Below are 8734 nucleotides of genomic sequence, written 5' to 3' on the forward strand. Positions count from 1 at the left end.
CTACCATGGATACCAAGATACTTAAATTCCTTGCTCTCGGGAATCGGGATCATATGATAGAAGATCCCCAACCCACTTCTCTACCAGAAATAACCCAATAGCATGTGAAATCCCACTCTTCAAAACCATAAACAAATTTCTCTGTCCGGGGCTCCATTTTACCATAGTCGGGAAGTGGTGGAGGTCGAGCATTAAGGTTTTAAGTTTAGGAGGTAGTTATGCATATTTCTATGGCGCACCAGAGTGAGGCTAGTCTGTTGGTTAATGTTGAGTTCACACTACTCTTTCGTTCCTCCTAGTGCCGGGCTTTATCTACTGGTTATTATTTTGCTTTTCATCTATTTTCTGGTTCTTGTGATGCTTTTTCTTTTCTATGATTTTTATTGATGATACTGATATATTGACTTTTTTCGTCTTCTTCTTGAAAGGTCAAGGTAGATAGAGTAGTGTTCTTTTTTCTTGGGTCTGGTGGAGAGGTGGCGGAGGAGGAGAAGTTGCCAGAAAAGACGTTCAGTGGCGACATTCTAGTCGCCACAAAAGGATTTTACTTTTCGTGGCAGTTTGGGTCGCCGCTGAAGCGGCCTTTTATTTTTTGTTTATTTATAATAAAATGCAATAGCCAGTTGTTTTCCCACTAATTTCCCAAAAACTTTAAAATTATAAATAAACACCACCAAATGCTCTTAAACAAAATTCTATAGAAAGTTTTCATTATCAAATAGTTTATTCAACAAAGTATGCAATGCTCCATAATCCATTGTAATTGTATATACACATGGAAAGAAAAAAAGGGAAATCAAAAACCTACTTGTTGAAGAACCTTATATATCCCTGCTATTTTAAGAGAATGCAAAGGATCATATCTTTAAACTATTCCAATATTTTCAAACTACTCCAATGTCTTCAAACTAGGGATGGCAACGAGGTGGGGCGGGGCGGGGCGGGGCGGGGCGGGGTTATAGGATATGCGGGTGCAGGGCGGGACGGGTTCAAACATCTTTTAACAAAATGTACGCGGGGCGGGGCGGGGCGGGGCGGGGCGGGTTGCAGTTGTGATCGTGCTGGATGTTTTCTGAATATTTCCTCACTTGTTTGGTTGGATGATTCTTTCCAAAAGGTTTGTAGCTTGAAACTTATCAAAAGTTTATTTTCTTTTTCTTTCTGAAAATAGAGCAAAATTCGAGTAAATTTCATGGATGGTCGTTCAATTTTGTGTTCATTACGCAAAAGTCATTTTTCTTCTTTTTATTACATAAAAATTATTCAACTTTGTGTTTATTACTAAAAAGTCACTTTTCTTTCTTTTGTTATACAAAAATTATTTTACTTTGCTCTATTTATCACAAAAGTCATCTTGGCCAGATTTTATAATAGTTTTACTTGAAAAGTCTATTACGTCCTTGACATTATAAATCACCTTCTATATTATATACTATATAACATATTATTACGTAGATATTTTACTTATAATTAAAAATACTTTAAATTATTTTATTTATTATTTTTATAATATATCCATACATTTAAATTTTTTATGGCACTCAATTTGTTTAATCATATTCAAACATGAACATATTTTAAATATAGAAATGATAAAAAAATATTTATTTTTTAATGTTTATTTAAAATAATAAAAATAGATTTGTTTAACAAATGATAGTTTTTCTATAGTCAATAAAATTTTTAAAAGAAGTTTCAAAGATATTTGTGTTTAATATTAAGTTTTTTAAAGTTTTATCTGTTAATATTATTTATTTGAAAGTGTTAATTTGATGTGTCATTTTGCTAAATGTAGGTATTTTATTTATTAAATTAATGGGTATGGCTTGACTAATAAATCAATGAGCTTTGATATTTTAATTTTGTTACACATATTTCATTAAGCATGATTAAGAACGTGGACTTGAGATTTGTTCACGGTAATATTACTAACAAATTTAATAATGCTATTTATATATCTTGAAATTAATATTAAGAAAAATTAAATGTACGAATATATTATAAAAATAATATTAATTTATTTTAATTATAACTAAAATATCTGGGTAAAAGTATATTATATGAGGTATTACATAAATGAGGAATTTATAATGTCAAGGGCATAATAGACTTTTCAGGTGAAATGTTTATAAAATATGGTCAAAGTGATTATTGTGTTAACTAGAGTATAGTAAAATAATTTTTGTATAACAAAAGAAAGAAAAATGACTTTTGGGTAATGAACACAAAATTGAATGATTTTTACGTAACAAAAGTGACTTTTGGGTAATGAATACAAAGTTAAATGACCACCCATGAAATTTAATCGCAAAATTCTTAAAATAATAACTACCAAAAACTTAATCAAAAGCTTATTTCTGAAATGTTATTCCAAAAAATTATTCAAACAACCCCTGTATACGAAAATCATTAGTCCTATGATTAGCAGCCCAGAATTTCGAAGATTTTGTGGTAACAAAACGTAGGAAAAGTTGACCAACGTGAAATATTCCTGTATAATTATTAATTAGACTGCAACTTAATTTTAGTGTTAATTACTACAATCACAGTACATATCACAAAGATTGCAAATCATAGTCCAAAAGTTTTTTACAGTTTGTTGTCAAAAAGCCTTTAAAAGAAAAGTAAGATTTCTCATCATCTGAGTAAAAATATCTACTAATTAAATGCTAAAAAGGGAAAAAAAATTATTTAAGTTGGCGGGTTTATGCGGGGGCGGTGCGGGACGGGTTGAAAACAGAAAAATTTGCTATGTGGGGCGGGGCAGGGATGGGCGGGGAGGTTGAATCTTTGCGGGTTAAAACTGAACCCGCCCCGCAACCACCCCGCCCCACCCCATTGCCATCCCTACAGTTCAAACTACTACCTGAGCAACTTTGTCCATGCTATTAAAAGAACAAAGAAGAACATTAATGTATCCATGTGTACAAAAACATTGGAGGTAAAGAATGATGAATTTGAGTCAATAATTTGAAAATGTAATCATATCATCTTGCATTGTGTAAAACATGCATTGAATTAAGACAAGATGTTATAGCCAATAATACTGATGGGCTCAACGTGGAAAGTGGGTTGCAAGAGAAATTGGCAACTGGGCTATAAGATATGCCAAGAAGAAGTCAGAGAACAAGAAAACCAACCTAAAAGTTGGTTGATTGCGTTGGAGTGCTGGCTAAGGAGTTGATTACGTTTGGAGTGCTGGCTAAGGACTTAGTGTACAAGGCATCATAGTATTAGTATTGGGAACCGTATCCAGTATATATAGAATAGTACAAGTAGTGGAAAGGAGGTTAAAAGTCGTTAAGAAATTTCATCTCCCTTTATGGTCTGTGGCTCTGTTTCCTCTCTCTTGTTTCTTTCTGTCTATCTCTATCTGTATTTCCTTATTTTTGTAGCAGCAAGTGTCCCCTAACCTTATTGTACTGGTATTTCTATTTGAATCAATACAACAATGCTTGCTTTGCTCAACAATTCATAATATTTTGGTACTTTCATTGTTTATCTTTCATGGGTGATCCAAAACATTCCATGACTGACCCTTCACAGTCCACACCTGGCCGTAGCTCCATTCCATTGTCGGACATGGAAGCTTTTTGTTCGGTTGTGGAATCAAATCAACGTTTTATGCAGGAAATGGTGTCTCATATGGCAGCCTTAACAGCTCATCTTAGGCCAACAGTTGGTGTTCCTTCTCAGATTACGGCATCGGGTGCCATCGCTCCTGCGTCTACTGCTAGTGGTGCATCGCCTCTTCTCCATCACAAACGTGCTTCGATTGAGATAAGTCATTTTCATGGAGATAACCCAGAGGCTTGGGTATTCCAGGTTGAGTGTTATTTTAATTTTTGTTCCATTGATGAGTATGAGAAGCTCATTGTAACTTCCTGTTATCTCGACGGTGAGGCCCTTGAGTGGTTCCGATGGCTACATCGTAACAAGCAATTGGTCGACTAGGACCATTTTTCTGAAAAAGTGGTCATTCGTTTTAAGGAGCGGTAAATTCTGGGTCCCGAAAGCCGTATAACAAAGCTGCAGCAATCCACCACTGTCGCTGATAATTAAGCTCGATTTGAGGCCTTATAAAATGAAACGGTAAGTGTTTCCGATCACTGGTTGATACAGACATTTCTTTCTGGGCTTAGGCCTGATATCCAGTTCTCAGTAGTGGCTCATAACCCTACCACCTTAGACCAAATAATTTCCCTGGCCCATACCCATGAAAAACGAATTAATTGTGAAAAATAGCCTACTTATTCTAAGCCATCATACACTAAATATCAGCCCATTTTGCCCACCTTACCATCCACAACCCTTGTTCCCTTTCGCTCCACGTCCAAATCCTCAAACACTGAGCTGCATCTGAAACATCTCTCACCACCGGAAGCGCAACAACAACGTGAAAATGGGCTTTGCTATTACTGCGATGAACACTTTTCACCGGGTCATAAATTTAAAACATTACCTCAGCTTCTTCTATTAGAAGATGGTCCTTTGGATCCTAACATTCCTCCAGATTCCTTTGTTACAGAAGAAATTTTAGCAGAGGAATTACAATGTCTCGAGGTCCAGCAGCACTCTACGATTTCATATCATGCATTGGTAGGTGGGAATTCCTCTACTACACTGCATTTTAAAGGTGAAATTAATGGTTCTCATGTCCATGTCCTCGTGGATGGGGAAAGAACAGATAACTTTATTCAACCCCGTGCTGCTAAGTTTTTGAATTTAAAGGTGGAAACCACACCTCGATTTTCGGTGGTAGTTGACAATGGCCAAAGGCTTCCTTGTTCGGGAATAGTACAGAATGTGAAGTTGTTGGTCCAGTAATATAGCTTGATTTTGGGTCTTTATGTCTTGGATTTATATGGTGCGGAAGTAGTTTTAGGGGTATCTTGGTTAGCCACATTAGGTCCGGTGGTTACCGACTATCATGAGCATATCTTCAACTTTTCCCTTGGTGGGAATCATTACAGATGTAATGGGGAACCACCCATTGACGTTCAACCAGTCCAATTACAGAGTATTCGATGATTGGAAGAAGTGGATGGCATAGCATGTTATTACCGGCTTGAGTTAGTAGCTGATACGGCACCTACAACTCTAAATTATCCTGCGGAATTGTCGTCTCTACTTCATACTTTCAAAGATATTTTCTGTTAACCGCAAGGTTTAACTCCATCTAAACCTCAAGATCGTGCAATTCACTTGCAGCCTCAAACATGTCCAGTGAATGTGAAACCGTACAAATATCCCTATTTTCAAAAGCAATTGATGGAATAACTTTTCTCTCAGATGTTGAAGAAAGGAGTGATTCAGCCTAACACTAGTCCCTTCTCTTCTCTAGTATTCTTAGTGCGCAAAAAGGATGGCACATGGAGATTTTGTGTGGATTATCGCGCCCTAAATGCTATCACCGTAAAGGATCGTTTCCCTATCCCAACCATTGATGAGTTGTTTGATGAGCTTCATGACGCGAGGTATTTTTCAAAATTAGATTTATTATCAGGCTATCACCAAATTCATGTCCGACCCAAAGATGTACCAAAAATAGCATTTTGAACTCATGAGGGCCATTATGAGTTATTAGTCATGCCCTTTGGGTTATCCAATGCTCCGTCAATATTTCAGGCCACCATGAATACAGTGTTTAGGCCACATCTTCGACGATTCGTTTTAGTATTCTTCGACGATATTCTAGTTTACATTGTATCATGGGAATTACACTTGGAGCACTTGCCTTTGGTTCTCCAACTACTAAGAGACCATCAGTTGGTGGCAAAAAGAGTCTAAGTGCTTGTTTGGGCAAGACCTGATTGATTATTTAAGGCATATGATTTCAGCAAATGGCTTGGCAATAGATCCCACAAAAATTCAGGCCATCTTGCAATGGCTAGCCCTCGAAATGTGAAAGAGATTCCTAGTTTTTGGGCTTTGCGTGCTATTACCGGAGATTTATTCGTTAGTATGCTACCATTGCTGGACCTTTGACAGATTTGATTCACAAGGAACCCTTCCAGTGGAACAAACATGCACAGGTTGCTTTTGAGACACTCAAGCAGGCTTTAGGATCCACTCCAGTCCTTGCCCTTCCAGATTTTTCATTGGAATTTCATCTTGAAACAGATGCATCCGGTATGGGCGTCGGAGTTGTTCTTTCTCAAAAAGGACACCCTATCGCTTACTACAGTCACAAACTATGTCCTTGTATGTGCAAAGCATCCACATATCATAGGGAGATATTTGCCATAACTCAAGCTGTCAGCAAATGGAGGCATTATCTCCTAGGAAGGCGATTCACAATTTATACCGATCAACAGTCTTTGAAAAATTTGACGAATCAATTGATTCAAATTCCAGAGCAATAACAATGGTTAAGCAAGTTGGTGGGGTATGATTTCAAGATACTTTACAAGCTCGGGAGGAATAACTTAGTTGCGGATGCTTTGTCACGGACTCCCGAAGCCTCATTCCTAGCTATTTCAGGTCGCAAATTTGATATTGTCACTAAATTGGAGCGCGAAAAACAGTCTCATCCTGAGCTTTTAGCAGTGCAACAATTAGTGCAAAATTCCACAAATGGAGCAGCTGACTATTCTTTTCGTGATGGACTGCTACTCTGTCGAGGGCATTTGGTGGTTCCTTCTGATTCTACCCTTCGTTTGTAGTTACTTGGTGAATTACATTCTTCCTTGGTTGGAGGTCATGAAGGGGTCGCACACACTTTCCACCGCCTTTCCTCCAATTTCTTTTAGAAGGGAATGCGAAAAGATGTTCAAGCCTTTGTGGTTTCGTGTCAAGTTTGCCAACAGATGAAAGATCAGTTGAAGCAACCTGCTGGACTATTACAACCATTACCAATCCCTGATCTGGTGTTTGAAGAGACCACAATGGATTTTATCACTTGTTTGCCGAGCTCTAAAGGAAAGGCTACCATTATGACTATTGTGGAAATATTATCGAAATATGCTCACTTTATCGCTCTTCCTTCCACCTTCACTGCTCAAACTGTCATCATGGCTTTTGTCTCAGAAATTGTTCGACTTCATGGCCATCCAAAAATCATAATCACTGATCGTGATCCGAGGTTAATGAATTCTTGTTGGAATGAGAATCATAGGTTGCAAGGCACCACATTGTCAATGAGTTCGGCGTATCACCCTCAGACCGATGGACAATCGGAAGCGTTAAATAGGTGTGTCAAACAATATTTACGTTGTTTTGTATCTAACAACCCCCGTGAATGGTTTTCCCTTTTGACTTGGACGGAATATTAGTATAACACGGGTTATCAGACATCGGCGGGCATGACTCCTTTTCAGGTTATTTATGGTCGTGAGCCCCCTACTTTGGTATTTTATGCCTTGGGAAGTAGCTCCAATGATCTGTTAGAAATTTTTTTGTTGCAGCATGATGAAGTGATGGAACGTTTGAAGCACAACTTTGCCAAGACTCAACAGAAAATGAAAGAGTATGCTGATAGAAAGTGTGAGCATGTTGAGTTCGTGGTGGGTGATTGGGTATATGTAAAGTTGAAGCCCTATCGACAACATTCCACGCGACTTCAATGACACCATAAATTGGGACGATGCTATTTTGGACCTTTCAAGGTACTGAAGCGGGTGGGCTTGGTGGCTTACAAGTTAGAATTGCCTGAGGAAGCAAGAATACATCATGTGTTTCATGTTTTGATATTGCGCAAGTGTGTTGGAACCCCTGAAAATTAAGTCACACCCTTACAACTTTAAAATAATACGCAATAGATAAACTCGAACCTTGAGGACAAGGTTCAATCTGGAGAAGGGGTATTGTTATAGCCAATATATTGATGGGCTTAATGTGGAAAGTGGGCTGCAAGAGGAATTGGAAACTGGTCTAGAAGATTTGCCAAGAAGAAGTCAGAGAATAAGAAAACCAACCCAAAAGTTGGTTGATTACGTTTGGAGTGCTGGCTAAGGAGTTGATTACATTTGGAGTGATGGCTAAGGACTTGGTGTACAAGGCATCATAGTATTAGTATTGGGGAATATATCTAGTATATATAGAATAGTACAAGTAGTGGAAAGGAGGTTAAAAGTTGTTAAGAAATTCCCTCTCCCTCTGTGGTCTGTGGCTCTGTTTCCTCTCTCCTGTTTCTTTCTATCTATCTCTATCTGTATTTTCTTATTTTTGTATCAGCAAATATCCCCTAACCTTATTGTACTGGTATTTCTATTTGAATCAATACAACAGTGTTTGCTTTGCTCAACAGTTCAATATATTTTGGTGCTTTCGTTGTTTATCTTCCATAGGTGATCCAAAACATTCCATGGCTGACCCTTCACAGTCCACTCCTGACTGTAGCTCCATTCCGTCATCGGACATGGCATCGTTTCGTTCGGTTGTGGAATCGAATCAATGTTTTTATGTAGGAAATAGTGTCTCAGATGGCAGCCTTAATTACTTATCTTAGGCCAACATTTGATGTTCCTTCTCAGATTACGGCGTTGGGTGCCATCGCTCTTTCGTCTACTGCTAGCTCCGTCACAAACGTGCTTTGATTGAGATAAGTCATTTTCATAGCGATAACCCAGAGGCTTGGGTCTTCTAGTTTGAGCGCTATTTTAATTTTTGTTCCATTGATGAGAATAAGAAGCTCACTGTGGCTTCCTTTTATCTCGACGGTGAGGCCCTTGAGTGGTTCTGATGGCTGCATCATAACAAGCAATTGGTCGACACGGACCATTTTGCTAAAAAA

This window comes from Nicotiana tabacum, chromosome 2, assembly GCF_000715075.1.
Source record: "Nicotiana tabacum cultivar K326 chromosome 2, ASM71507v2, whole genome shotgun sequence".
Taxonomy (NCBI): domain Eukaryota; kingdom Viridiplantae; phylum Streptophyta; class Magnoliopsida; order Solanales; family Solanaceae; genus Nicotiana; species Nicotiana tabacum.